This window comes from Lolium rigidum, chromosome 3 (genome assembly GCF_022539505.1).
Source record: "Lolium rigidum isolate FL_2022 chromosome 3, APGP_CSIRO_Lrig_0.1, whole genome shotgun sequence".
In the NCBI taxonomy this organism is placed as follows: domain Eukaryota; kingdom Viridiplantae; phylum Streptophyta; class Magnoliopsida; order Poales; family Poaceae; genus Lolium; species Lolium rigidum.
The window spans coordinates 197,233,529-197,258,466 of NC_061510.1; the positions used below are offsets into that span (position 1 = coordinate 197,233,529).

The following is a 24,938-nucleotide window of genomic DNA, read 5'->3' on the forward strand; positions in this document are numbered from 1 at the left end:
CTAGGAATGAGTTTTGATTTGGCATGTTTCGGTCACCTCATACTGGTGGCAGATCCTCAAGGGCGTGTCTTTCGAAACAGGCCTCTCCTCGGACCATAGTTCCATCTTCAGATCCCCGGTTCCCCAATGCAGCAAACATTTGTTAACCTGACTTTGATCGAAGCGGTTTATCATGCTCAGCCCTGAACACTTGTCTACCAGCTTCCACTCCCCTGGTCATTAAGTTTACCAGAAGATGGGAGAACAAATTAAAGAACCATCATAAATGTTACAAATGTACTGGGTGGCAAGCCAAATATGCTGGTAAGGCAACAATAATTTAGAAACATTGTGGAGAGTGACAGAAATTTACCGTTAGGTCGCAGGTCTCCCTCTAATGTCACTTCTTCGAACTCCAAAGAGATCTCTTGCTCTGAACCATTGATGGCCGTGAAAGCAACAACCACCTCAGTTGGGTGTCGAAGCGTAAAAGTAGGATGAACTCGCAAACAGACCAACCTTCAGAGGAGAAAAACCAAATATTGACGAGATAAGATTAAGGCTAGCAAAAGAGCTCCATTAAGCAGTTCAGTGAGCTCTATTCAAGATGGATCAAATTATGCACACATTTTGGTCAAAATAAAGATGCATCAATTTTACTATACAATTACAAACCTTTTTCCTCTTTTCAGATAATATATAAAATGACCCTTTAAAAGATCACTTCCCCGGTGTAAATGTTGTGTTCAATATGAAATAAGTTATGGTTATCTGAGGTTATCTTCTGATAAAACAAGCACTCAACCACTCGCCTTGAAAATCCACCAGAGCCAGGCCCAACACTTCTTGCTTGGATGCTAGAGTCAATCTGCAAAATTTTGGGATTGCCTTTCGGAATTGATATCCGACGCTGAATAACCAGTCCACCCCCAATGTCTCCTTCCGGAAAAGCAGATTCCTCCTCGCCTAATTGCTCCGAGAGGCCTAGAACCCACAAACTATTCAGCGACGAGGCTAAAGAGTATCACAAGAAAAACAAAAATTTGCCCGGTATGCAATGATGACTCATGTTACCTTAAGATCTTGTATTCTTCCGTGCAGCCAGCGAGACCTATATTCGGTGCCACTGTACTCTTCATAACCATGGATTTCAATTCTCTTGTGCGAGCCTAGGAATACGAAGATATCGAGAGACCAAGTACACACGGTGCTTAAGTTAATAAGGTAATTTTCGGATATATTTAAAATTCATTGACTGTCATTTGTGAATTAATGCACGAATTATAAGCATATAACTCATGTTTTAAAGCAGCTAAGAACAACTTCAAAAACCCTTTTGCACTAGACATACTGACATACCAACAATAGTTCAAGAACTTTTTCTGAAGAAAAGGTAAAAGGTTTACGTTGGTTAATTAATGGAGTTTTACATAAGAACAACAACTCAGGGGCTTAGGGCATGTACAATGGTAGAGAAGACATGCCTTCCCTTACCTCGCCACATCAGCTAGAGAAGGCATTAGATATAAGTTATACAATGTACTATCTCTTAAGCCATCTCTAGCAATTAATATGAATAATTAAATTTTGGTAGGAAATTTGTTGCTAAGGGAAGACATATGTGATACAATGGAGAAAATAGTCATCCCTTATTTTCTAAGAGATGATCCCTTAGTTAAGGGAAGACAACCTTCTCTCTTCATTCTCTCTCCTCCAACTAAGCAAAAATCTGACGTAGCATCTCTAAGGGAAATGTGACATCACCTCATTGTACGTGCCCTTACAAACGTGGACGCGTCTAGCGGGTGGCCGTGTGCTCGTTTGGAGTGCCTAACATACCCTCTATATTAGGAAAGTTTTTGTTCCCATTGATAAAAACGGAAAGATTCCATGGTTAATTCGCTGCTTTGCACGTATGTTTTTTCTTTCATAAACGTGCATGCAACGCGTAGGCCAGCTAGATATTGTAGATCTATTTCAAAAAGCTATAACTTTTAAACCGTGTATCAAAATTATGATTCGTTTTCACATTTGGAATCCTCATGGCAAGATCTTCAAAACTAGATCTCGCTTGCATATATTTCGACAAAAATTAAGAAGCAACTTTGGTGCGCTTCAATAGGTGAGCGACTAAGCAATTTTGGTACGTGACGAAAAAAGATTTAAAACAATGGTAGACAACTTCGTAACAACAGTTGACATCATTACAACAACTAAATGCAACTTCGCATGTTCACAAATAATGATAGATTGCAGTTGCATGCAACTATACAAAAATGATACACAACTTAGAAAACAACCACAAAAGCAACGAGCAAGTTAACGATAATAGTAAGAAACTTTAGTGCAGTTTTAGGTACCTTCACTGCAGTGGTAGGCAACTTGACAAATAAAAAGGTAGCCAACTTCGGTGCGCCAAAGTAGTGTAGTCGGACATCAAAGTTGCCAGTTGGGCATTATCAACACTAGAGTTGCACACTAAGGCACCAAAGTTACTCTGTCGGACACCAAGAATGTGCCGCAAGCACCAAAGTTGCTCTGTCCGGCAGAAAAGTTGCTCTGTCGGGTTCCGAAGTTGCTCTGCTGGGTAGCAAAGTTGTTCCGTCGGGTTCCGAAGTTGCTCTGTTCGGCAGCAAAGTTGCTTTGTTCGGCAGCAAAGTTGCTCCGTCGGGTTCCGAAGTTGCTCTGCTGGGATGCAAAGTTTCTCCATCGGGTTCCGAAGTTGATCTGGTGGGCAGCAAAGTTGCCCTGTCGGGTTCCAAAGTTGCTTCGTCGGGTCCCAAAGTTGCTCTGTTGGGCAGCAAAGTTGCTCCATCGGGTTCCAAAGTTGCTCTGTTGGGTTCTGAAGTTGCTCTGCTGGGCAGCAAAGTTGCAAAGCAAGCTTGAGATTACCTCCCCCGAAGCTGCTGACCTGAAATGAACGTCACGGCGTGGCATGGCGCGATGGTCTGAACGGCAAGGTCGCCCCTGATGTGGGAGATGTGGCCAAATTGGATGGCCTCCGGTTGCACCCGCTGCGCCTTGAACTGATCGCACATGTTGCCTATGCTTTTGGAGGCACATACCTGGCGGCCGCAGACGAAGCTCATGGAGGAAGACTGGCGATGGTCGACATGGGCGGAGGGAGGACTACGACTACCGTCTACTGCAGTGTTACCCATGTCCGAGGCAGCCCCAGCTCTGAATCAATCTGGCCTGAAGGACCGCGGCAGCGGGATCAACGTCGTGAAGGCCTTCATGGTCGCCGCCTCTCACCCGCTCGTATCATGGGTGCGGCCAACGACCTAGAGTTGCTCGTATCATTTTTTCTGGTGCATTAGGACTTGTTGCTGCAGCTGTTGTGAAGCCTACCATCGTTGTGAATCAAGTGTTTTCGTTGCACACCAAGTTTGCTTTGCCGCACGCCAAAGTTGTTTTGTTGCACAACAAAGTTGCTCCGTCGCACATCAAAGTTGCTTGGTAAAAAAGTCCATCGAAACATATGAAAATGTGGTCTTTCAAAGCTCTCGTCGTGGGGATTCTAAAAGTGAAAACAGATTGTAATTTCGCCGCACGGTTTAAAGTTACAGTTTTTTTTTTCAAAAACAACACGTGTTATCAGCTAGCCTACAATTTCGTGAGGACGCATGGTTTAACAGCTATCGTATAGTGCGTCCGTCCGGGACTTCGGTTTGGCACGCGTCCGCCTGGAAGAATTCAGGTACAAACATTAATGCCTACTCTCGTGTATAAGGTGACCCAATTTTTCTGCCCCCACAAAAACCCAATTAGCCACCTCTGATCTTGGGCGAAACTTTGCTCTAATCTTGGTCAGTGCTGACAACGGCGATATCCTCGGGCGTCGTTGTGTTTGTTGGAAGCGTTGTCTGGTTCCGTGCCCCCTATTCTGGTTGTGGTGCTCTTGCTTGGGCGAGCTTGGCAAGTTCTATCCCCTGTGCTTTGCGTCTCGGGGCCAGGCTAAATCCTTGTGTTTTTCTGCAACAATGGTTGACCTCTCTTCTAGGGATGTTCGTGGCAGTGGTGAGTTCTCGGTGATCATCCTTCGATGGTGCAGGAGGTTCTCGTTGCTTCGCATAGTGTTGAGGATCGCTCTTTTGGTGATGGTTCTCATGTTCGAGGCCAAGAGGAGCTGCAGCGGTCTTCTAGGTGGAACTCTGCCCTTCTGTTCCCTCAGCGGTTCTTGACGTCGCAACATGACCTCGGCAGTGGGATACCCTTCGACGGTGGCTGCGACTCTCCTAGCTATGCAATGTGTAGAGTGATCGCTCGGCAAGCGGGTTTCGTTTCTCCGCGTCCTCTCGATTTCGAGATCCTTTCGACTGATCCAACTCCACTCCTTCGTGCTTTTCTCGGTCTGTTCCGGTGTTCTTCTTTTTTTTTCTACTCTCTTATAACCCCCGTGTACTCTGGTTCATTTGAACCCATTTTGTTCTAAAAAGTCTCATAGACAACTTGACTTAATACATGTTCAGGCTGGCTAACGCACGCCGTAGTTACAGTTTAAAAAACGTGTGAAAACTACTAGTAGTACACAAACATCACAAGACTAATATAAGGTCATGCATCATACAGAACGAAAGAAGCATACCAGATGGAAGATGTGTCATTGAAATAATACGACCGCCAATCCATGGTACAACCTTAAGAAACCAGTCCCCACTCTTCAACTCAACAAGTTTTCTAGAGACCTCAGCACCTTCCAGTCTTGATGGCTCATCTATATCAGGTATAGGACGAATCATCTCTGTACAACCATCACACGATACCAACACAAGACACATTTAGCCAATTAGAACTGCGGTTATAGTAGAAACTTCAAGATCTAGAATATTAGAACCATAGATAAGAGGTAGGATACCTAAACGTTTCTTGAGATCAATTTCACTTGTTGCAACCAAGGTGGAATGTTCAAGCTCAGAAGGCATCACAAAATGTACCTCTTCGCCATCGACACCATGAGAACTTATCTGTGTTCACCAAAATAATTATTAAAATCTTAAAAAAGGTTTATGTTTATATTGCATAATGTGATAAAAAATAGGAAACAATATACATTACCATAGCACCTCCACCAAGCAGAATACTTATGTTTAAGTTACGTTTTGGTCTATTCCAGGATCCTTCAGTTTTCAAAATTTTCAAGGAAACCACTGATGAGTGGACTTCGGCGACATAATATGTCAGTAGATAGTCCCCCTGTGTGAATCCGTATCCATCCCCGGCATCTTCAAACAAGACACCTTCAGCTTTACCTGTGAAAAAAAATTCAGTCATGGCGCAGAACAGAAGATATGCACACCATATCGCAATGTTTTAATGAAAACTGGCTAACTAACACATTGTGGATGTTATTCTACTTGTTCCGAAGCATATGTGTGAATTCTTTCTATGTTAAAGTTTACTAATGGTACCTTGATCAAATTTTCATAAGGGGGATAAGAGAGGCATAACTGTGGATCACATTAAACATAACCAAACCCTCGATAGACCACGGATCATGAATCCAAGTTATTCCAGGCAAAATTTAAAGAAACATACCATTTTCATCCAGTGCAACAAGTAGCGACAAATTGTCCTCTAAACTTGCTTCACCAACATGCTTAATTGGAAGACCTACAGGAAGTATTGATCCTCCTCTTAGATATAGCACCGGCAGATCCTATATCATTAGTTGTGAATAAATGAATTAGTTCTAGAATAGCTTTCAAAGCAGCTCAATAAAAGTTTACCAACCAACTTACAGGGTGTGAATCTTCAAAATCAAAAGGTAACCAAATGCCCTTTGGTAATTTATGTGCACATTCATGAGCTCCTTTATCAGGTAAAGTGCTGCCAAAAGACCGGAATGTTTTACGTCATACAAAAGCATAGAAATATTAGATACAGATGGTGCGTTATTATTTGGCTATTGATTTCTATGTTTAAAAGGATAAAAGCATTTTTCAGCCAATGATGAAGACCAGATTGCAAGCTAGGCACGCAATGCAAGCAAATCTTGGTTTCCAAGAGAATGACGCAAAGAGGTATGCAGTGAGCCAATTGATGTGAAACCATTACCTTGCACATACTAAAAGTGGCCCCAGGAGAAAGGAAGTCTCAACTTTTCTCAATTCCAAGTCTTGCGGATCTACAAAGCAATAAATAAGATGTAGTAATAAATAACATAAATTCTCCAAATAAGGGTCACCAACGACATAGGGGCAGCAAACAAAAAAACAAAATACTTCTTCATTGTCTAGTTTTGAATCATCAAATTCAATCGAGTTCTATTTTCATAGACCCTATTTAGGTGGGAATTTCACATGTTTCATAGACCCTAGTTCCTTCAAATTTTATATGAAATTATTGTGTTCCAAATATGCCCTTGTCATGGTAGTGAATAAAATAATCTTTATCGTTTTTACATGTGTACCAAGAAAACACAAAAAAAAGGCATCCATAATTCACCATTCCTTGGATTTCTGAATATTATAAATGCCAACTTAGACTATGGGTCCACTTCTAATGCTGTGGTTATATATGAGTAATAAACAATAGTAAGACGGCCATTATTACCAGCAAAGAAAAGTGGAGTAGCAACTGGAGTACCCTTCTTATGTGAAACATAAGAAAGCGTGTAGATGTGTGGCAGTAGCCGATACCGTCTTAGTAGTGCAAGACGACAAACTTCTTCGCACTGAAATATGCATTCACTCTTAGAAATAGCCGGCGGTATCTTCATTTACAAATTAACAAGCACCAAAAATGCATTTGGGGGACTTGATTTATGAATAAAGTAGAATAGGTAAAACATCAACACAATATTACTTAATGAAAAAGCTTAGTCTATACTATATGCACAACAAAAACAAATTTTAAGGGGGGGGGGGGGGGGGGTTGTACTCAAAGTGCATAAACCATGGATTATGATGTCTGGCTGAAGGACTGGCATAATAAAGTGGAAGAAATGATGTACAAAATATATGCTAATCTCATGAACAAGGACGCTGACCTGAAAATTTGACATGTATACCGACCAAAAATATGTTGATGGAGATACTATCAACTTGTGTATAACAATATAGCATACAATAATTCTAGTACATAATATAGCGTAAAAAAATCAAACATAATTGAAGCTTCTAGGAGAGCAACAAGATTTTATTTGCATGCATGCACACAAGTGTGAGATGAGGGGCATGAAAGAGTACCTCTTCACCAAAGGACCGTGGCTCATGATCAATAGTTCCAGCTTCAGAATGACCACGGGAGAATGGAAACAATGCACCGAAACCCATCCATCTTGCAAAAAGTTTTGGTGTAGCATTTCCAGCAAATCCACCAATATCTGGACCCGACAGTGGCTGGCCACTGAGACCCTGTTCATATGTAACCACACCGTTATATTTCTAGAAATATATGCTTATCATACCAATAATAATAATAATTTTCCCATAGTGATGTCTTGTTTATGTCAACATACAGAGGATGACTTAGTACAAAGTAACACTAAAACAAGAACATGCTTGCAGAGTGGCAACAAAAGTAAACTAAAGAGCAACCAAAAATTGCAACTAATACATGTGGGAATGGTCAACAACAAGAAAATTGAGAAATTATATGTTACTCTAACCTCTAAGGTCACAAGACCGTACTCACAGTACAATTAAACCGCAGGACTGATCTCATGTTCATTTGTTCATTCAAACAACTGCATACATTTTGTTTTAGAGTGAATTCCAGTTTTTACCCTACAGTTGTGCATTCGGTACACAATATTACCCCATCTAATTGAACTTATATTAAAATAGCACATCTAGGAGACTTGAAAGACAATCTTACCGATGCTTAGCATTTTGCTTATTTTTGTTAGATATGACCGGCATGTTTCATCTATGTGGCACGACAAAATGTGTAAAGATCGGAGGGCTTCATCGACAACTAATTATATCCAAACTAATCTTACCCAATTATTTCATTCCTCGTCACTGTACTGGTATGTCTGAAAGCCGGTTATCACCACACAGCTTGCCCAATAAATACACAAAGGAAAACAAGGGTCCAAATATTCTAGAATGTGTAATCTAGATGAATTTTCACTCAATAGGGTAATTAGTATCACAAATATATAACTAGAGGGTATTTGGGTGGATACTCTAAGTAAATATATATACTACTACCTCCGTCTCAGTTTACTAGTCTTCCCCGTATCCCTAGATCACCAATTTAACCTATATAATTTAAATTATATAATGCAAAAATTATATCTTTAGAAAATAGAACATCTAAACTTTCTAATGATATAATTTTTATAACATATAACTAATGCTAACTTGATCAATTTTGTGACCTAGGGGTACGCGCACGCCTAATAAACTGTGAGAGAGGGAGTATGCTCTTGATAGTTCATACATTTATGGGAGGAACTCTCTTGGACTTGAATAAATATTTTACTTACCAACTGAAGAACCATTGATATACTCATGTGTAAATGCTCCCAATTCGATAGGTTATCGCCAGTCCATGTTGCAGCATATCGCTGGCTTCCAATAAAACCAGCTCGTGTAAGAACGAATGGTCGTTTTGTTGTACTAGACATCACCATTCCTTCATAAGTAGATCTTGCCATTAGCATTCCATAAACCTGGAAAAAATTAACATTAAAGCATGATCACGTACAAAAACAAGCAAAACCTGTTTGCGTTACATTGCTAGCATTTTTCTTGCCAAAGCGATAGAGACATTACATTATGATAGTAAGAATGATTCTGGACACCGCCAATATCAACATCTCCTTTATGTATATTGCTTTCAGGCATTGTTTTGGTAGTAGTCTGCAAGTTGATACCATCACTTCATTTGCACAAATAAAATCAGATGACATAAAAGTGAATTGGGACAAGATCAAATACTGTCATAGCAGGCTCGTTCATATCATTCCATATTCCATCAACACCGTTGCAGATGAAATCCCTTACTAATCTAGCCCACCATGTGCGGATTCTTTCAGAGGTAAAATCAGGGAAAACACAGTCGCCAGGCCACACCTCACCTGAAATTACAGAACAAGATGCATCTCGGGCTGGTATGATCATTTAGAGGAGGGAAAAGCCCAGTTAAGTCGGTGAAACATACCAATGAATGGGCTACCATCTGCCTTTTTAATCCACACATCATTTTTTGAACCACTTTCATACACAAAGTAACCCTTCTCTTTCTTGATTCCTGGATCAAGCATCCAGATTGATTTACAACCGATGGAACGTAGATCATCAACCATAGATTTTGGATCAGGAAAACGGTTCTGTAATATATCAAGTTCAAACATAAGCATTGGCCATGGAATGAACTTATCCTAGCTAGTGCACTCAGAATCACACTAATACAGGCTAAAGAATTCATGTGAAGTAGATATTTTGGTAAACAATAATAGTGACAGTGAGACAAAAATGCATGCTCAATATCCAATTTTAAAGCAATGTAAACCCATGCAAAGAACATAATGCAGATGTACAAATATACTACTCCTACTTGTAGTGAGAAGGTACTTACACTATCAAATGTGAAGCATCTGAAACCATCCATATAGTCAATATCCATCCAAACCACATCGCAAGGAATGCCTTTCTCTCGAAATGTTCTAATAACCCGTGGAAGCACTAAATGAGTATCAACATAAAGATACCATCTCTAACATGTTTTTGTTGGAACAAATCTTGTTAGGTACTAGTTCATTGAGTTTGTTTTCGGTCAGTCTAAGACTAGTAGAGTCGATGCATGGCATCGTCATGGCAAAGTGGATGGATCGACTAGCAAGATGCGAGCCGGATCGACTGTCAAGGGAGTACATGCGTGTAGTCTCTAAAGTCTTAGATGTATTTGTACTCATCGGTACATGCAGCTGATGGCAAGAGAAGGTCTGCACGTTGGCGGCCTAAAGACTAGCTCTAGATGAGCCGAGTTAGTTGAGGCAAATACGTGAGATTGAGCTGACCCGTCACTGTTGCATGTGCATGTGAGTTAGTGGTCTAGTTAGTTGTACTAATGCTAAACGTGTGCGAGGCGTGCGTGCGTGCAATCAGCTAGTGGAGTAGAAATAGGATCAAAGGAGTTGTGGCCTTGACCATGTGTGCGTGTGAGGCTATATAAAGCCATGTGCCCGTATGTATTTTGTTGAGGAGAACAAGAGAAAATAGCACAAGTGCGTGTGCAGAAAAGTTCTCTGTGTGTTCATTGTATCCAGTGCGTGTGTGAGTCTTCTTCCTCCTTGGGCCAAAACCATCACTTGGTATCAGAGCCAGCTGCGAGGTTCGTGTCTTCATCGCCGTCAAGCTGCGTCACGAGCGAAGGAGCAAGGTGTGCTGCCCGGTAAATCGCGTCGCCGGCAGCAAGGAGTTGATGGCCATGGCGCAGAGGCCATCGCCATGGTGAGTTCGTCGTTCATGTCCGAGTCGTCGACAAGGTGCGGCATCAACGATAACATGAAGGCTAGTCACCGGCGAGCTGCGTCACCGGTGGCGAACATGGAGGCGAGCCACCGGTGAGGTGCGGCACCGGCGGCGAACATGCGGCAACGAGCGCGCCACGGCAGCGCGCTCGTGGTGAAGGTGTAGGAGGTGCGTCTCTCGTCGAGGCCAGCGGCGACGGCGGCAATCGGCGTGCCATGATGGCAATGGAGGCCATCTACACATTGCGCCGACGACATCGACGTCCACGGGCTTCAAGGGAGAAATAAATAACAACAAGATTTGGGAGGTGATTGTTGGAACAAATCTTGTTAGGTACTAGTTCATTGAGTTTGTTTTCGGTCAGTCTAAGACTAGTAGAGTCGATGCATGGCATCGTCATGGCAAAGTGGATGGATCGACTTGCAAGATGCGAGCCGGATCGACTGTCAAGGGAGTACATGCGTGTAGTCTCTAAAGTTTTAGATGTATTTGTACTCATCGGTACATGCAGCTGATGGCAAGAGAAGGTCTGCACGTTGGCGGCCTAAAGACTAGCTCTAGATGAGCCGAGTTAGTTGAGGCAAATACGTGAGATTGAGCTGACCCGTCACTGTTGCATGTGAGTTAGTGGTCTAGTTAGTTGTACTAATGCTAAACGTGTGCGAGGCGTGCGTGCGTGCAATCAGCTAGTGGAGTAGAAATAGGATCAAAGGAGTTGTGGCCTTGACCATGTGTGCGTGTGAGGCTATATAAAGCCATGTGCCCGTATGTATTTTGTTGATGAGGACAAGAGAAAATAGCACAAGTGCGTGTGCAGAAAAGTTCTCTGTGTGTTCATTGTATCCAGTGCGTGTGTGAGTCTTCTTCCTCCTTGGGCCAAAACCACCAGTTTTTAAGTCTCAGATGTATTAATAACCTGTGGTGATAATAAAATACATAAGTAGCAACATGAAAATATCAATACTACACATACTCTTAAGCCTCAAAGTGCATTCAGAGAGAACAAAGATAAAACATGAGACATACTGGTAAATCGCTCGATTATCATAGCACACTGCTCAACAAAATGTAACTCTTTGAAATGATAAATAAATCAATTGTCATAGCACAGTGCTCAACAAATATAACTCTTGAAACAAATATGGGTTACATAACATGAACAGGGCTAAGCCATGAAGATCATCATTTTAACATTATGATCTACTCTCGGTTAAGGGCATAACTAGTAATTTACTTTAGTCTAAGAGTTCGATCTTCTTGGTTTACTCTTCAGGATCTACGCATTGGCCCTTTCGGTTTCATATCAAACTTCACTCATGGCACACTCCAATAGTATGTACAACAATCAGGAAAGATCCGCATGTTAAAATCCTTCTTTCCATTTCATCTCGCTTAGGAAGTTTATCACATAGAATTTTCTGGAGGAAGTTTACCAGAATGTTCAAAGCTGTATCATGCTATGATAGCAACTCGGCAATACATCTAGAACACTTAAAAAGATAGCAACCAGAGGAATTCCAGCTTGTTTTTTTTTTGAAATACTAGGAATTAGTGTGCCGCAAAAAAAATACCTGTTCCCCTAATTATGATTCTTTCATCATCTCTCCCCACTTTTTGCCAAACGAGTTTCCCATTTTGCCCCAATTGGATATAATCGATGCATCAAACCACACCAATCTTTGGGCCGATCAAAATAGAATAAAAAAAACCACACAAGACCAAACAAGGAAGCTAGAGTAGAGTGGACACCCACTAGCCGACCACCGCGTGTCCCAGTGAGCGTCACATCTAGGCAACGACGTGGGTTTGGTAGCTTCATCCAGTATATTCTGAGCATGTGAGCCTCTTCATTGGCTTAATCTCCATGGAAGTATTCTGTTATCTCCTCTCTTTGGAACTGAACCTTGAGAACATTGATACGTCTTAAACGTATCTATAATTTTTGATGCTCCATGCTTGTTTTACACCAATTCATACGTGTTTTGCTCACACTTCGTTGCACTTTTACATGATTTCCGGCACTAACCTATTAACAAGATGCCACAGTGCCAGTTCCCTGTTTTCAGTTGTTTTTGTATTTCAGAAAAGTTGTACAGGAAATATTCTCGGAATTGGACGAAACAAAAGCCGAAGTCAATATTTCACCGAAATGAAGACGAAGTCCGGAGGGGGACGAATAGGCGCACCAGGGCGCCTAGACCACCCCTAGGCGCGGCCTGGGCTTGGCCCGCGCCTAGGGTAGGTGTGGGGCCACCAGGCGCCCAACCGACCTCAATCCTCCGCCTATTTATACATCTTCTCGGGAAAACCCTGGATACCCGAGCCTCCATCCACGAAAAGTTATATCGCGGCCGCTATCGTAGAACCCATCTCCAGGGGTTCTGAAGCTCTTCCCGGCACCCTGCCGGACGCCAGAGGCATCTACATCGCCATGCCCGCCTCCGAAGTGATGCGTGAGTAGTCCATAGCAGTAGCTAGATGGTTGCCTTCACCACTTTGTGCTTCATGTATCGATCTTGTGAGCTTCCCTACATGATCAAGATCATCTTTATGTAATCCTCTATGTTTTTTTTGCTGGGATCCGATGAACGTTGAATACTATGTTGAGATTAATTATATATCCATGTCATATGTTATTTGTGATCTTGCATGCTCTGTGTTGCTAGTAGAAACTATGGTCAAGTGGACACTTGTGACTCCAAGAGGGGGTATTTATGCTGGATAGTAGGTTCATGCCTCTAATTTCCTGGGAGAGTGACTTTATAACTTCTAAGGTTGTAGATGTGCTGTTGTTACTAGGGACAAAATAACAATATTTTATCCAAGGGTAATTCTATTGTTTACTTTACACACATTGCTTAATGCGATAGTCTGCAACTTTATACTGGAAGGGATGCGGACGCTAACCTGAAAGTGGATTATTAGTTATAGACGCAGTTGGATTACGGTCTATGTATTATGTTGTAATGCCCAATACCAAATATCATAGTAATCATCTTGTCATGTATGGTCGATATTCTGTCAATTGCCCAGCTGTAATTTGTTCACCCAACATGCTATTTCTTTATGGAGAGACACCTCTAGTGACCTGTGGACCCCGGTCCTATTTCCTTTACTGATAAATTCAACTGCAATCATGTTCTGTTTACTTTCTGCAAACATCTCTTTCCATTCGATACGTTTAATCCTTTGTGTTCAGCAAACCGGTGAGATTGACAACCTCACTGTAGGGCAAAGTATTTTGATTGTGTTGTGTGCAGGTTCCACGTTGCTGCTGACACCGGTAGTGCGCTCTGCCACTAGTCAGCCAGCAACACCTTCAGAAGTCATGCCTTTCTCCTACTGGTCGATTAAACATTGGTTTCGTACTGAGGAAAAACTTGTTGTTGTGCTTATCACACCTTCCTCTTGGGGTTCCCCAACATCGTGTTCGCATACGACGAGTACACGCCATCAAACATCTTCACTTGGATTGCGTGGGGTTGTTCTTCGTATGGATTGTGGGACTCATGTGTAGGAATGGCGGGTGATGGAGGGGAGAGATCGTCGGGATGGGAATGGGAGAGGTGGGGCAGCCTTGCTTGGATCTCGTCTTGATCTCGACTGGCAGTGCGTCGGTGGCGAGGCCGCGAGGGCAAAGCCAGTGGCAAGACAGACAGGGTCAGCTCGCTTCAGCTTGGTTTGAAGATGGTAGAGGTATTTCTTTCAAAAAAAGATGGTAGGGGTAAACAAGGAAATTCAAGTGTGACCATAATGGCATTAACCGAACTACACATTACATTTTCATTTACTTATTTGCTAACTAATCTTCACTTAATATAAGATCAAAAGGTTAGTCTTCACTCGAGCATACCACCCTTGAAACAATTAAAATCGATTTGTAGTGTGTTTACACTATTTTCCAATCTATAGTACATACATGTAACACATGTATCATACTAGTATTGTTCTACAAACTAATCACATATTTCATTCATCATAAGTAAAGAGAAGGTTTTTGGCTGACGCCTATACTTCCATTAGAAGATACCTCGAAGACTCTCTCAGAAGACATGTAACTAAAACGACATTGATGATAGCCAAGAGACCATTTCGAAGGCATGGGAACAGTTCCTACAATAGAAAAAAATGTAGATTTTAAAGTGTACATTATTAACAAGGGAAATGTATTCGCTTCTAAACTGAAATTTTGTGCTATGTTACGGCCACTTAGATATTCTTTCCATTACGAAAAAAGAAGAACGTTATTCTTATATAAATGATGTCTTCTGAAAGAATACAATAAACTCTGGACATGATAATGTAGCAAATATACACATACCCGCATGCCCCGTTGCAAACTTAAAATTGTGCAACAGAACGTTGCTCTATATACAATAACTATCTTTTGAAAACCTTTAATGCCGAATCATAGATCACTTGATAAGTAAATATTTGTCTCACCATGTATCATAACATTTAAATGATTTAGAACTTCATCATAATAGAATTCAACATTATGTATCATTCAAAACATATATGTGTACAAAATTAAAGTTTTGACAAACATATTTGTTTGCTTGTAGCATTCGAAATGTGTTGACAATGGAAATTGCAAGTACAAGAAGGGATTGGTTATGAGAAAATAATTACCAATTGCATAGGACAAGGTTGTCATCACTTGAGCTGGCATATCAAATGGTCCAAAAGTAATAACAGGTAAGCAGATGAGGCAGAAAACCTTATAGTGGATTCTTGTCTCAGGTCAATCTATCATAAAATATGGTTATTGAGTTAACTACACTTATCAGGTCGAGAAAAATTAACATATAAATATATTAAAAAGATGCATCTCATATGTCTGTTAGGTGTGTATACCTAGCTATGACTACAAGAACATAATAAAAGAAACATTCAATATAAAATGCATCTATTGGTAGAAAATATGATGTGTTAGATCAAGCATTATTTATATTTATATCTTTTAGGCATGTGTTTTCAAAAGTTAATGTTAACTGGAATTACTATGTACCTCGCAACGTTGTGTGGTATCAGCTAAGACACCGAGAGCCTTTCCATCAGGGAGGACTGACAACACCCAAGGGTGTGACTGATATAGTGAAGTAGTTCCTGGCCCATATCCCCATGCATCTGTATTCCAAGTGAAAACCTAACGGATACCAAAGTAGATACCATGCGAGGGTGGCAAAATATTTTAATAATAAAGTGGCAATATAAGAATACATAAAACATATGTCATGCTTACTCGTTTTCCTGTTTGTTCAAGCGGGCCACTTGCTTCTCCTGTTCCATAAAAAGACGTCCCGGAAGGAAGCTGCTCTGAATATATGCATTAGTACAAGCCTATGTGTACATTCCGTTATTTCAGTCACATTATTTTTTAAAGAAGGAACCACTAGAAACATAAATAACAAGTTCAAGTCAAGCGACTCATTGAGGTTAAAGCAACATTGCTCACAAATATTTACTTCTTGATAGATCATTCGGATGCCCAACAGTAACATGTTGCATATAACACTTTCATGTTGATATCATGATTGGAGCATGCTAAAACAATAGGGATAGATAACTTTATGTATTGCTTTGGCACAAATAATCAAATATATCTCAACTCTTGTTGACCCATAATTAAACGTGTAGTGTGTATTACATGTAGACAAGAAAAGTACAGAAACTAAGAATAAATATGGACATGTCCATAGTTTGATGAAAAGAGACAAATACTAAAGTGAGCCATGCTATGCCCCGAGGCATCACAACTCACCCTCCCTTTGTGGAAGCTTCTTCACCTTTCCTCTCATCGACCTTTCGCTGTTATGCCCATGTTTTAGCAAAGAAACATGCATGTTTCCCTCGTGAGTGTTGCTTTATTTAGGGATTTGTAGAAATAGTACGAACATGGATGTATCATATGTTTCCATTGTTCACGAGTGTGTTCATTTTTATTTTTTTGTTGCATGGTTGTTCCATGTATCATATGCGTGTGTTCGGTAATGCATGCTGCCTTAACTTGATGAAGTTCATTATATGTGTAAATACGTACAAATATGGTGTGCATGTGAACACTATCAACACCTAAACCTACATGAGTGAGCCAGTTAACCTAAGGCTAGAACTGATCTCGCTTAATTTCTACTAAGGGTACCATGTGAAATGTGAGCTCCCGGATTTAATCCATTGTGGGTGGAGATGCCTCCACCACCACAACAAGAAGTAGTTTTATTGGAGGAAGATAGTTGTATACATAAAAAAATTGTTCCCAAGAATGAAGGTTTGTTTTCAGAAAAAATAGTTTTAAGTGCAATTTTTGATAACACATGTTTAAGGACGAGCTGCATTGATGCTATAGGATAATATTGTGTACTTTTTGTGTGTGTTTTATTGTGTTTATTAGACCATGAAACTTGTTACATATATGTACGAAAACTTTGTTACATTGCAGGGAGGCGGCTGAGATCAACCAAAATATCATGGCGAGTCGAAAGGTGAACATGCATGGTAGGCACACATATGTCAGCACAAGAAAAACAAATAACTTGATTCGGTGCCCTTCGCGTCTACATGCACACACACATCCACCACACCAGTTCGCAAAAAAGAAGGCGTATATGTTTTTTAAGTGAAACCATCTCAAGTTTGATCAAAACTTATAAAATAATATCGTCTACCAGGCACGTGAGATCAACCAAAATATGAGAATCAACCTAATGTTAGACAATTAGGAGGGCACTGTACCCCGAGCCCATCATGAATAAAATCTCAGTTAGTTTGAAGGATTCGTGTCTCATAAAGGCGATATTTTGTTTCGGTAGGTGGAAATATTTCCATCGATAGCGGGGAGCTTCCGGTGACTTCGGTCAATGTAAATATCAACTTGGTCGTTCTCCACCCCTTCACATGTGCATGATAGAAGGTGTACAGTTGTTTTGGAAGTAAAACCATGTCAAGTTTAATAAATTTCATAAAAAATTAAAACACTTACGATGTCAAATAAATGTTATTAGATAATCCCTCCATTTTTATTTACCCTGGGTTTTAGCTTTAGTCAAAGTCAAAGATTTTAAAGTTTGACCAAAGATAGAGCAAAAACTATCAACTTCTATAATTGCATAGCTATACTATGTATTCTATTTGGCGATGGTACGTTGCAATTTGCACTTTCGATTTTATAATTGAAAGCTAAAGAAATTATGGTAATTACTTAATAGACGGTAATTAATCAATCACTAGGATCCACCAACTAGAAAATCAACGCATTTGGTTTGTTGGTAAAAGGAAAGTATTATGTACGTTGAACCTGTCGCCATTTCGTGGATATCCTCCAAGTTAGTTTTTCCGAACAATGTTATAAGATTCCTGGATATCCTCAGATTTAATTGAATAAACAACATAAATCAAGTGTGAGACACCTTAGACCAAACGCCAGACTTCTTTTCCCCACTTTAATTATATAGTCTATACACCATACTTATAGTTGTAGTACTCTAATAAATTACGAAGATTAGGACAAAACAAAGAGAGATCAATATTTTCAAGGAAAAAATCTGCAATTTGCAATCATCATCACCACTCCTCCTTGACTTGAGGGGGAGGCAAGGGAATTATAAGTTTGTTTCTGGTATCTATAATCTGAAATTTACAGAGGACAAACTAACACTCAATAATTAAGGATAAAGGAAATGGCATCATGCACATAATTTGTTTATACATGCACTTCTTGGGTCCTCTAATATAGAATATATTAGTAAACTATAAAAAACATTAGACAAAAATAACACAAGATATTTCAATATGCAAAAAAGAAAAGTTAAAATAAGCTAAATCGGCACAGTGGCATATAGGTCCGTTTAATATATAGGGTGGGACTATTCTACAACCCCCCTTAAGAGGTTGTAGAATAGTTATTCTACAACCCCCCCTCCTAAAGACCTTCTAAACCCGACTCACCCACCAACCGATAAACCCACCTCCACCAACACTACCCTACCCATCATCCTACCGACCCCACCCAGCCAACCCCACCACGCCTCCCACCGACGCCACCCCATACCGCTTTCTACCAGCACCACGCCACCCACCTCCAGCCGACGCCACCCTACCCCACCTCCCGCCAACCCCATCCCAACCCACCTTCCACTAATCGCACTCCACACCACATTCTGTTGAATCCACCCACCCACGTCCCACCAAACCCATCTCCCGTCGGCACCACCCCACCTCCCGTCGACACCACCCCACCTCCAACCGACCCCACGCTACCCCACCTCACGTTGACCCCAGCACACCCCTCCGAGCCCACCCCTCCCATGATCCTCTTAGCCCACCCTACCTCCCACCCACCGCCCCATCCCATGTCACACTGACCACACCCAACCGACCTTGTGCGGACCCCACCGCACATCTCGCTCACCCCAACACCGCCCTCCTCCCACATACCCCACCATACCCCATCCCACCTCCCACATACACCACCCTACCACCCACCAATGTTACCCCACCAATCCCACACCACACCACCTTCCACAAACCCCACACCACCCCAACTCTCTCCAATCTCACCCCACCTTCCGTCGACCCATTCGATCATGTTTTTGGAAATTCACTTCATTTTTTGAAAGTTTACTTAATTTTTATGAAAGGTCTTACCATTATTTTGAAGTTCACTATATACTTTGGAAGTTCACTTAATTTTTTTGGAGTTCACTTCATATTTTTGGAAGTTCACTTCATTTTTTGGGAAGTTCATTTCATCTTTTTGGAAGTTCACTTATTGTTTTCTAGAAGTTCATTATTATTTTTGGGAAGTTCACATCATTTTTGGACTTCACTTCATAGTTTTGGAAGTTCACTTCATATTTTTGGAAGTTCACTTCAGTGTTTGGGAAGTTCACTTCATTTTTTTTTGGAAGTTCGCTATTTTTTTGAAGTTCGCTTCCTTTTCCGAAAGTTCACTTCATTTTTTGAAGTTTACTTAATTTTTTTTGCAAGTTTGCTTAATTTTTGGAAGTTCACTTCATTTCTTTGTAGGTTCACATTTTTTGGAATTCACATCATCTTTTTTGGAAGTTTATCTCGTTTTTAAGGAAGTTCACAACCCAAAAATCAAAATTCAATACCCATAACTACATCGCGATAGGAAGTTCACTAACGCATACCATGGAGTTCACATGAGTGTATTCATAAGTTCAGAAATGGTTGCAAAATATTTATTCTACAGCTGCTTAAGAGTCAAAGTTCAATACACAAAACAAAATAACAACCGAAAGTTCACTCATACATATAGGGCAGTTCACACATGTATATTAGGAAGTTCAAAAGTGGTGGAAAAATAGTTATTTTCTAACTGCTTAAAATGAAAGTTCAATTCCCAAAACTAGATCGTGACAGGAAGTTCACTAACACATACCTCGTAGTTCACATGCGTGTATGGGGAAGTTCAAAAGTGGTTAAAAAATAGTTAATCTACGCTTAAAAATGAAAGTTCAATACAAAACGACATCTCGATCGGAAGTTCACTAACACATAAAAAGGAAGTTCACATGCATGTATGGGGAAGTTCACAATGGCTGGAATAGTTATTCTACAACTGCTAAAAAAATCAAAGATCAATACCCAAAACTACATCACGATCGGAAGTTCACTAACACATAGCGAGAAGTTCACATACATGTATGAGGAAAGTTCACAAGTGGTTGAAAAATAGTTATTCTACAAGTGATTTAAAATCAAAGTTGAATAACTAAAACTACATCGCGATCGGAAGTTCACTAGCACATTCCCGGAAGTTCACATGCATGTATTGCGAAGTTCAGAAATGGTTGAAAATAGTTATTCTATATTTTCTTAAAAATCAAAGTCAATACCCAAAACTACATCGCGACCAGAAGTTCACTAGCACATACCTGGAAGTTCACGCACATGTATGTGGAAGTTCACAAGTGTTCAAAAATGGTTGTTCTGCAACTGATTAAAAACCAAAGTTCAATACCCAAAACTTCATCGCGGCCGGAAGTTCACTAGCACATAGCTGGAAGTTCAAATGCGTGTATCGGGAAGTTCACAAGTGGTTGAAAATAGTTATTTTACAATTGGTTAAAAATCAAAGTTCAATACCTAAACCTATAGCGCGATCGGAAGTTTACTTCCACATATCAGGAAGTTCACATTTGTGTATTGGGAAGTTTACAAGTTGTTGAAAAATAGTTATTCTACAATTGCTTTAAAATGAAAGTTCAACACAAAAACTACATCATGATCGGAAGTTCACTAGCACATATAGGGAAGTTCACATGCATGTATGGGGAAGTTCACAATGGTTGAAATAGTTATTCTACAACTGCTTAAAAAGCGAAGTTCAGCACCCAAAACTCCATCACGATCGGAAGTTCACTAACACATATCGAGAAGTTCACATACATATATGGGGAAGTTCACAACATGTTGACAATTAGTTACTCTACAAATCGATTTTAAATCAAAGTTCAATACCTAAAACTACATCGCGATAGGAAGTTCACGAGCACATACCTGGACGTTCACATGCATGTATGGGGAAGTTCAGAAATGGATGAAAATAGTTATTCTACAACTTCTTAAAAATGGAAGTTCAATACCCAAAACTACATCGCGATTAGAAGTTCAGTAGCACATACCTGGAAGTTCACATCCATGTATGGGGAAGTTCACTAGTGATTGAAAAATGGTTATTTAAACCAAAGCTCAATACCCAAAACTACATCGCGATTGGAAGTTCACTACCACATACCTGGAAGTTCAAATGCATCTATTGGGAAGTTCATAAGTGGTTGAAAATAGTTATTTTACAATTGGTTAAAAATCTAAATTCAATACCTAAACCTACATCGCGATCGGAAGTTCACTTCCACATATCAAGAAGTTCACCTTTATGTATTGGGAATTTTAGAAGTAGTTGTAGAATAGTTATTCTACAACCGGTTGTATAATAGCTGGATTATATATATATGTATAAGATCATACATATATATGTTCTACTCCTGGGTGTAACTACACCCATCTCTTGTATAAGATCATACAAAAGTATATATGATACTTTATCGATTTGAGTATGTTCGTATATTGTATCTAAGATACTCCATACCAACTTTGGTGAAAAAAAAATACACCCATAGTTTGCACTATATATACAAAATGCATGCATATTTATACATAAAAAAAATAGTGTACGTAAAAAAGTGTACATACTACCTACAAAGTAGTATATATACTACCAAAATATTCTTATATACTTCATACTACATGTATATAATCTTCGGTATGATAGATACTACCTAGATTGTGTGAAACACACGTGGGAGTAACTACACCCGGGTATAGTATGAATATGTCCTATATATATACTTCCTACCCTGGGTGTAGTTACACCCATATCTAATATACTACCATATATAAGTATGTACGATACTTTATCGGTTTGAGTATGTTCTTACACTATATCTAAGATTTCTAAACCAAATTTGGTGAAAAAAATGCAAGTGAGCATATAGTTTGCACTATATATCTAAAATACATGCATATGTATACGTAAAAAATAAGTCTACGTAAAAAAATGTACATACTGCCTAAAAAGTATTATATATACTACCAAAATAGTCTTATATACTTCATACTACATGTACATACTCTCCGGTATGATAGATACTCTATAGACTATAAGAAACACGCGTGGGCGTAACTGCACTCGGGTGTAGTATGAATATGTCCTATAGATAGGATAAATAAAAATCTGAAAAAAATCTGGACATAGTAAATAACGTAACCTATAAGCGTATAAAATTTCAATGTGAAAACTTTTATATTGTAGACTACAAAAAAAGACAAAATCTGTTAAAATTGGAGATTTGAAATATGCATACACCCTATCCACCCTATCCACTCTGTCAACGCATTATGCTGGTTATAGATAAAATGCTTTGACTCATATTTTGTTTTGCAATTTGAGGTATATGGGAAGCTTATAACATTGTCTGGAGGCACAACATAGATAGAGTGGATAGGGTGGAAGAGAGAGTTTAACAAGATAGAGTTTTGGGATTGAAGCGTCCATCCATGAATAGGGAAAAAAGACCTTGATCGATCATTGTGTTTTTATATTCTTATAAACTGCATCTAGCCATTAGGGTAATGGTTGATCATTATTTTTCACAATGAACATTCTATGTTACACATTCTTACATCTTTTGGAATTGCTCGTGAAAGATTTTTTTAAAGGAAGACTTCTTTTTGGTAACCTAACAATGCAAACGAAGCGGAAGAACACATTCCTAACATTCTATACTACTCCCTCCATTTCTTAATATAATCCATATAGTTTTTGGCACGAAAATTAAAGAAGGCACATTGCAAAAAAATTACACCAGTTTTCGGCGAGATAATCACTGAACAATTGACGTGAGAAAATAGAGGATTTTCATAAGATAAGATAAACTAATCTCTTAAAAATTATCGAAACAAGTGGTGCAACACAATACACCTTATATTCTGGATTTTTTTCTCAAAAAACTATATGTCTTTTATCTAGGAACGGGCGGAGTATTATATTAAAGTTGGAGATGGTACGTCCACTTTGCACTTCACACTCTGCACTTTTGCCTCCTAATTGAAAGTTACAACAATCACACTAATCAACCACAATCACTGTATTTCAAGTTTCAACACTACCGTTTGAATACATCGTTTTTGGGTCTACATGGGATAGGTGTTCAGCACAGACGTGGGGTAGGGTGGCACCTGGGAACTCCATTGCAATTCTCCATGTAAAGCTGACTATAGATTTCGCTTGAAATATTATTATTTTTGGATGTTTTTAAGATTATCAAAAAGGACTAACATTTCTTTCACATGTTTAGGGAGCAACTTTATTATCTGTGTAACTCAAAATGATATGAAGTTATCTCGCACACTTCCATGACACAAGTTTATTTGCTTAACAAAAATTCAGAGTAGGGCTTCCAATTAATGAATGCATCATCAGTATTTCAAACGTGGTTAACTTTAACTACAAAGTGAACTATTGATTCTTCTCCAATTTTTTATTGATGTAGATGACAAAAATGGTGACAACGAAGGGGATCTTATCATGGAAGTTGATCTAGCTAGCCCAGAACCAAATTGCATTCATGTTAAGAAATGTTTCCATGGCCATCTCGGTGGCATGAAGGAAAATGATCTAGAAACATTGATGATTAAGTCACGTAAATTGGTGACATTTCAGCTGATGCATCAACAAGAACAAGTAGATGCTAGACGATATTGGTCTAAATACATAAAATATAATTAGAAATGATTTGATTAATGTATGAGGTCTAAGTTTGTTAGCCATAACAACCCACAGCCATTAAAGTAGTTTACATAATATGATACTAATTTTATATTTTAGATATTAATATTTTTTTCCTATATTTGTAGCCAAACTTTGTAAAATTTAACTTTGATTAAAGCTAGAACACAGGGTAATTATGAACGGAGGGAGTACGTTATAAACTATCTACACGTCATTTGAATGGTTGACATTTTTTTGTTTAAACTTTATCAAACTTCACGATGTTTGACTTTGCAGAAAATTTATACGGTAGAACGGCGGTAGCAGTGAGAGCAAACACCGTGTATACCGGCGTACAGATAAACATCGGTCGATCATTTCCCTGACCAGAAGTTGAGAACCTGCAAGCCAAATGTGAAGTACCGTACGTACCTTGATGAGAACCTTGTGTACGCCGCGGTCGCCCACCACCTCGCACTGTGGCACGACCGCGGGGCCGTCGCCGTCCACTGCCTCACGCAGCAGCACCACCTCCCGCCGCCACGGCTCGGCGAACGACAGGCTGGGCCCGGCCGCCGCGCGCGCCGCCTCTGACGCGTCGAACCGGAACAACCCGGTCCTCCAGTATCGGCATCCAAACCATCGCCGACGCCATTGATCCGCGCCGGAGCTAGCGAGCGAGCGCCTGCAATGTAGACAAGGAGGAAGCTATAGCTAGCGCGGGCGCGCGCGCGCTGTTGGGAGGGGACTGTGGCCGTCTGCTCGCGCGGGCGCGCGTCTCTTTGTAGCTCGAGCGCCTTGGCCTGCTTGCGTGGATTGTGGTTTGTTTAATGGGACTAGGTGGTGGACTTGCCTCTCTCGATCGCTTTGCTTGGATTCGCGTCAGACACAAGTTCAGTGGAAGCAGTGAGAGCAATAGTGTGATCTTCTCAGGTGCACTCGTTGCGATTGGCTCTGGGTGCCTGACATATGGGGCGGATAGGATGGTCGATTTGTCGGGGTTACCTTTCACTAGATTTAGATGTGCGCCTTGGCGCACGACCCCGTGGATTTCACATCTTGTATAACAACAGTAAAAATCAGGTGGAAAAATGATAATATATGTAAATTTGATACCAGTTGAAAGTCATTATCTTGTGAAGTGAAACATATAAGAAAACGTGGAGTGCAAAAGAACAGACACATGAATAAGGCATGGCGTTCCAGAACGAAGTACAGATGAGGACCACCAT

At 40.1% G+C, this 24,938-nt stretch overlaps 1 pseudogene; it reads right to left on the bottom strand.

Moving 5' to 3' along the window:
- LOC124695952 lies at window positions 1–24,938 on the bottom strand (annotated as a pseudogene).